Source organism: Camelus dromedarius, chromosome 9, assembly GCF_036321535.1.
Source record: "Camelus dromedarius isolate mCamDro1 chromosome 9, mCamDro1.pat, whole genome shotgun sequence".
Classification (NCBI taxonomy): Eukaryota; Metazoa; Chordata; class Mammalia; order Artiodactyla; family Camelidae; genus Camelus; species Camelus dromedarius.
Window position 1 is genome coordinate 43523882 of NC_087444.1, and position 7757 is coordinate 43531638.

A 7757-nucleotide genomic window follows, 5' to 3' on the forward strand; every position below is an offset into this window, starting at 1 on the left:
CTCCCTGTCCTCCATCCTAAGACCCAAGACCCTGAAAATCGAATGAATGGGCTTCCCCAAATCTCATCACCTCCCACTTCCTCCAATTTAGCATCATTGGTTTCTGTAGCTTGATCAATTTCCAATCACTGTAACTATTCTTGGACCCAGGACGACTAACATTTGTTCTGCGGATGCCCCTCCTTGGGAGCACAGAGGAGTAAGCGAAGCTGGATCCCAGCAAAGTTTTCCCCAGACTTGGGAGCCCAACTTGAAGAGCCTGCCCTGCTGATAATGAGACAACTCAGGTGTCTGCGTGATCAGCCCTGAGTGCCAGCATCCTCATCACTACACCCGGTACCTGGTCCAGCCAGTGGGTGCTTGGTAAATGTTGGGGGGAGGGAGAGGGTTGCGTGATGCACCTAGAAACCTTTAGTTCCTGCAGTTTTGCTTATTCCAGGTATGAGAGACTGGAGTATTGTTCATTAAGTATTCCCTCCCCTCCTCTCCCCACTCAGGTGAGTATACCTGTCTGCCCCCCACGGACTGCAGGCTTGGCTTTGGGACTTGCTTTGGCCACTGGAACATCAGCAGAGGCCTCTCATGTGCATTTGAGGGTGGGTGGGCTCTTGCACTCCTGCCGGTTGAACTGAGAAGGACACGTACCAGGTAGCTGCTACCTACAGACCCTGGGCCACAGAATGAGATGCAGGGAGCAGGCCTGACAATATCCCATGGACTGGAGCAGAACTGCCCCAGCCGGCCTGCAGATCCCTGAGCAAGAAAAACAAACATCCTGAATTTGGGGGGTATGCTATGCAGCATTACTGCAGCCAGAGCTCAATTTTCACCAGGATCAATCTATTTTTTCAGAGGCTCTTGAAGCTAACTTTGCCTGCTTTAATCTCGCTATGTGATTCCTTGCCTAGAGTGAATCAGCAAGTCTGGTTCTAAGGTTCCAAGTCACGTGGGTGACCTTGGTGGTGCTCAGCCCCCTCCTACTCTGAAATCGGCGGTGAACCTACTCCATCTCTTTCATCCTAGGAGCGACCACAGTAATGACCCGCAAGCCTTGACTGCTGACCAGGGACTGCTAATCCATCTGAAATGTTCTGTGTATTTGTCACCACAATCCAATGAAGTAGGAACTGAGATTATCCCCATTTCATAGATGAGAAGACCAAGGCTTGGGGAAACTTCGTAGCAATCTTACTGTTGTTAAGTGGTGGACCAAAGACAATAGCCCAGATCTCCAAGCCTGTATGTACTCTTCACCCCTCTTCTCAAGAGCCTCCTTGTATTGGTGGAAATGCCTGTTTTCCTAGCACAGCCCCTTCCCCTCCACACACCCTTCTCCAGGGCAACCTTCCACCTTCCAATCTTGCGGCCCCTTGCCACGTGCAGTGACTATACTCAATGCCTGCTGCCTGGAGTTAATTATTTCAGAAAGACATTTGGTAACTCAGCTCTGCTGGGTCTGATGTGTTCCTCTTTGCTAATTTAATAGTTTCATTTTTCAAAAATGAATGTGCGTTCAAAACTTGGTCACTGAACTGTTTGTCATTTCATCGTCATCCATATACTTTCCCACTGTCGTTTCTCTCTCTGAACCCATGCTCACACCAGCCCTGTGGAGCTCAGAGCTGAGACCTCCATTTTGTGACTGGGGTGTCTGCTCTCCAACAGGAAGGTCTTGACTGTCGGTGTGTCCAGGTGTAGTAATCAGGCTGAAGGACAGTCTGAAATCATAGAGAATCTAAAGTACCAGATCATTTTTAAAAGAGGCAGCTTTACAGGATCTGGGGAGGAGCGGGGATGGATCCCCAGCCTTGAGCAGGCCCTACTCTGGGAGGAGGCGGTAGTGCCTCACACAGTTGGAAAGTGATCTGGGAGGACACTGAGGAAGCCCAGAAGAGGCGGTTCCTTTCTTTCCCTGAGGAAAATCAAGGAAGGCTTCCCAGAGGAAGTAACTGACACACAGAACAGGGGTTTACCAGGAAGAGAAGGTGACATTCCAGGAGGAAAAGGAAGGCATTCCAGGCAAAAAGAAGTAGAGGTACAAAGTCACCCAGGGCAGGGAGTGGTGGTAAAAAAAAGCTAGAATTGTGTTCATGAAATAGCAAGTTGCTGGCTGTGACTACAATTTAGGGTATATGGCATGTGTTTCTAAGCACTGGTTGGATGGTGAAGAGCCTTGAATGATGGGCTAAGCAGTTTGCCTAGTAGGAGACGGGGAGCTATTAAAAGGTCTTCAGCAGGAAAATGGCATGATCATATTTGCCTTTTAGAATGGCTCCACCCGTGAAGGTCCACATAGACCACAGAAGCCACATCAGTTATTTGAACAGAGAGAATTCCATGTAAAGAATTACATAGGTGTATTTATCCATCTACCCATCCATCAATCCATCTTATTTTTTACTGTATTTCAAAGTAAATTGCAGGCATCAGTGCACTCCCCTAAATATTTTAGCATTCATGTCATTCATTAATGTTCGATTTTTTCAGGTTTTTTCTTTTAATCTAAACTTTAAATACAATAAAATGAAAAAATCCTAACTTTACATTTCCTGAATTTTGACAGATGCATACACTTGTGTAACACAAATTGCAGTCAAATTATGGGACGTTACCATCACCCTAGAAAATTCCTTCATAGCCATCCCTAGGCAATCCCTGCCTCCATTCCCCAGAGACAACCACCATGCTGATTTTTTTCCACTATTTTTTAAGCTCAGCATTATTGACATTTCGGTCCAAATAATTCTTTGTTGTTGGGGGCTGTCCTGTGCATGACTTAGCCAGTCCTAGAACTTCATATAAATAAAACATACTCTTTTTTTGTTTGGCTTTTCCCACTTAACATGTTTATGAGATTCATCCATGTATTTTGTGTTTTGTTTCTTTTTTATTGCCAAGTAGTATTCCATTAAAAGCACAGTTTATCCTTTCTCCTGTTGATGGATACTTGGCCATTTCTAGTTTTCGGTTTTTATGAATAAAGCTGCTATGAACATTCTTGTACAATCTTTTTTTGGTGAGCATATGTTTTAATTTTTCTTGGCTAAAGAGCTAAGAGGACTTGCTGGGTCATAGGGTAGGGGTTGTACTTAGGTTCAGAAGATAACACCCTTCCCTCTTCCTAAGTGGGTTTGAACCATTTTACATCCGTCTCCCCTGGGCAGGTACCAACCAGAAGAGCCCCCTCCATCCCACAGAGCACTGAAATGATTCCAACCAGCCAATCCGAAGCCTGCTTATCTTTCCTCACTGGTTCCTTCCCACAGAAACCACAGGAAAGGCTCTTATCTGTGTTTTCCTCCTGGTTCCTCTGCCTCTCAACCGACCCAGGTGCTTCTCCATGTGGCTTCGTGTGCCATGGCATGGTGTCACCCTCTCCTCTTAGGATCTGTGAGTTACAAACTATCTTTTCAATGGCCATCATCTCTTGCTCTGTTTGGCCTTACCATACATGAATGATAATAAAACCTACATTTTAAAACAATGAGCGAAAAATACAGTATCTTTCTTTTTACCAACCTCTAACTACAATCTAGCATTTCCCTTAATTATGGTTGTAAGCAACCAACCACAGTAATTTCAGCAGTATTAGTGTGTTTGCTGCATTAGAAATCACAGATATTTTCCTATCACATGACAGTTGTTACAGACAACTCAAAACACTGTTTTTGTTCATCATTACCTTGAAACTATGGTAAGTTAATAAGCCTGCAGCAAGATGGGGAACTCAACAGGAAGGCTCTGGGCAACCCGGTGTAGGCTCCAAGCACCCGCTGGCCTCCTGTGAATGAAGGAGAGAAACCCAGGACCTCAACCTAAAGAAAGTGAGAAGCCCCAGAGGGTTGCCCAGAGGGGCGGCAGGATGGTTCACTGGACCAGCCGGAGAGCACAGCCTTGAGACTGCAGGCCGCTGACTGGGGGGGTCCTGCATTTCTGTACTTCAGTATCCCCGCAGCCCAGGACATATACAGGCACAACCTGTTTTTCTGTTCTTTGCTTTACTGCACTTCGCAGATGTTGTGTTGGTTTATTTTTTAAATGCAAATAGAAGGCTTAGGGCAACCCTGCATTGAGCAGTTCTGTCAGTGCCACTTCTCCAATAGCATTTGCTCACCTCATCCCTCTGTGTCACATTTTGGTAATTCTCATAACATTATAGTGATATTAAATAATTAAAATTTTAAATTAAATACTATAATAAAAGACTACAGCATAGAGTAAATGTAGCTTTTACATGCACTGGGAAACCAAAAGATTCATGGGACTTCCTTTATTGTGATACTTGCTTTATTGTGGTGGTTTGCAACTGAGCTCATAACATCCCAATCTGTGCCTGCATCTCCTGTTGTATAGAAGATGGACACGATGATTTTGAGTGAATACCCTGACACCTAATTAGGCAACAGTGCACCTCATGGTAAGTTTTTCCCTTCAGTGCTGATTATACAAAGAAGTCCCTGTCTGGTGCTAGGTGTCTTTTACATCTCTCTAGCTCTTGCTCATCCTTTTAAACAAAGAGAGACCAGCCTCAAGTTTAGAATCATTGCATCTGTCTCAGCAATGTTCTTCTAGGGCAATCTACCCAAGCAAGAGAGATAAAAGCAAAAATAAACAAATGGGACCTAGAATCATTGCATCTGCATTGTACATGCATTTGCCATAGTGGTATATTTAAGTGAAAAAAAAGGTAAAGAGAGAGAGAAAAGGAGGGGGTACTTTAAATACAAATATTAAGTAAATAACAGGTGGCTTGCAAATGTGGTGAAAATCTGACTAACAAATTCAAACTTGAGGCACGCTGCCAAGTGATGTACTGAGGCCTTCTGAAGTCCTAGGAAATTCCCTGCAGAGTACTCTGTCCCTCTGTAAGGTGTGCTCATTCATTCACTCCTGTCTATGGAAGAAGCAGTTCACTGAGCACATACTGGGGCCAGACCCTCTTAGTTGACGGAGAGAGATCTAGCAGCTTCCTGCCCCTCCCCATGTGGACGTGGAATTCCTCCTCCTGCTCAGGTGGCCTTCTCTCCAGAAAGGTTCCTTTCCTTGCCCCTCCTTTGATCTAAGAATCTCATTCTTGGATGAGTTGAATGTGCTCACTCACGGGTCAGTGAGCCTGCCTGGACCTATGGCCATCCCAGGCCATCCGGGTGGGGAGTTGAAAACCTCTAACGTCAGGATCCCTTGAGTGATGCGTGAGGATCTCACCCCTTGTGGTACCCAAGGAGTAAACAGTCTGCCTGGGAAGCACTCTCAAAAAAGAAGGGGAAAAAGTTGGGTTTCATCTGATATCCACAGAACCACTCAGGTGAGAAGCCCTTCTGCCTCCAGCAGGCATTCTCCAAGACGCACTACAGATCTGTCCTTTGTCAGCGATCCCTCACATGTAGCCAAGCACAACCTGGGACACTGTTGTCTTTGGTTCGTACTCCAATTTCAGAAATCTGCAATTGCTCTGGGTACATATGTGATTTAGAAGAGTTATACATGACAGAAACCTAATTTAAACTGGCTTATAAAAAATAAGTTAAATGAAAAGAGGTAACTAATTTACTCACTGAAGCAAGAGGTGTGGGGATACAGCTATTTCAGGCATGGCTAACCTAAGGACTCACATGCTGTCAGACCTCGGTTTCTCCCCAGCTTGGGCTCTTGCTTCTGCAGTGTTTGCTTCAATTTTGGGCTCTCTCTAGTGGCCGGATGGAGACAGGACTTCCGGTTCCTACCTCCTCTCTGGTTGCAGTCCAGCAGGAACTCCTGGGCACATAGGGTTGTGACCAGGGTTCTGACTTGGTCATATGCTGTTCCTGTCAGGGCTAGAGGTGTGGGAGGCAGGGATCGGCTTGGGGCGAGGGGGACCTGTGCTCTTCCCCAGAAACTGGGCCTGAGGGCAGCTTCTCTGGGACAATGTGAACCACAGAGGAGGATTCCCCGAGGACAATAGGGGTATAGTTACTAGAGGGGTGGAGAACGAATGTTGGCAGGGAAAAACAGACATTCTTGGCTTCACGTAGATGCTAAATGGAGGAGCCAGGGTTGGACCAGGAGAGCTGATCTTAGAGCTTGACTTCTAAGCCTCGGTGGTCTGTGACCCGCACTGTGCCTGGCAAACAGCAGGCACTTAATACCTATGCATTGAGTGAATTTCCTGTTGCTGTGCTCTGCACACTTGCCTGTTGGGACCCCTTGTTTCTCCAGACAGGCACCTGTTGCCTTGCCTCTCATCCTCCAGAAATTGAATCCTATTCTCACATGTGAGCCCCTCCCAGTCTCTCCTTTTGCAATAAAACTCAGTCTGAAATGAAACATCAGGAGAGACTCGAGCCTGAGTTATGAATGCACACACATACACATATTTATGCCCTGCGAGTTCCTGACACATCCCTCCCACCTGGGTTCGGGGTGGTGCGTGCTAGAGGCTGTTTAAGTGTCAGATCCTGGGGGCCTGGGAGCCATGCAGAGATTTCCCCTGGAGTGCGGTATGTGGGAACAGTGACCTGGCACAGACCCCCACCAGCTCAGGGTCATGCACAGCAGGTCTGGTACCAAATGGAGGATGAGCTGGGGGCTCAATTCCAAGGAAGTAGATGGGCAATGCAGTGCCAGTCATCAGCCCTGGAGAAACGCTGATGGTGGTGGGTGCAGCTCCCCGGCTAACTGGTGCCCAGCCCTGAACCTATGATGGAAATGAACCAGAGGCTTCAGAAGGACACCCTGTCACTGTGCCTGGAGCTGCGCCCTCTTAGTCAGCTCAGGCTGCCATAACAAAATGCCATAGACTGGGTGAAACAGAAATTTATGTTCTCTCAGTTCTGGAGGTTGGGAAGTCCAAGATCAAGGTGCCAGCTGGATCAGTCTCATTCTGAGTCCTCTTCTCTTGTCTTATAGGTGGTGTGTGCTCAGGAGGTGGGGAAAGGGGTGAGCTCTCTGGTATCTCTTATTAGGGCACTAATCCCATCACGAGGGCCTCACCCTCGGGACCTCATCTAAACCTGGTTACCTGATTACCAAAGACCCCACCTCCAAATACCATCACACTGGGGACTGAGGCTTCAACATATGAATTTGGGAGGGGACACTTTCAGTCCATGGCATATGCTAAGTCCCTTTGGTTCATCATCCAGTCCCACCTGCCCAGCACCCTGGAAGCTAAAGCCTGACGGGCAGAGTAACTGGTCCATATCTCGGAGCTGTGCTGGCAGAGCCAGGATTTGGAGCCAGGTTCACCTGGTTCTAAAGCCGACACACGGAATTGTTAGGCTCTGTAGTCCTCCAAGGGCTGGAAACCTACACAGATGGAAGGCTTCCGAAAGCCAGAGCCACAGCAGGGAAGCAACAGATTAGAGAAAACCTCCACCAACTTACTACCAAGTGAATTTAGCTGGATTGTTTGAGATGGGAAAACATGTGGCAGTTAGTTCAAAGTTAAAAAAAAAAAAGGCAGAGAGAAGTGAAATGCTCATAGCTTCTTTGCTAGTGACAGAGCAGGAGGCTTCTGCCCTCTGTCATTGCATTTCTAGTGTTTCTCACTGCACAGAGTTTGTGGATGTGGGGAGGAGGACAGAGGGAAGGAATGGGGTGACTGGTAACCTGGATCACATCTGGGTACTGATCCTTTAATCCTCCTCGGCCAGAGCCAAGTTTTCTTAAACTCTAATCATACAAAAGATCAGAGAATCTTCACATTTTCCTTGCTGTTATCTCCCAACACTCAGAAAAACTGCAAACAGAGAACTATAACAAGCAAAATATGGCAGGAA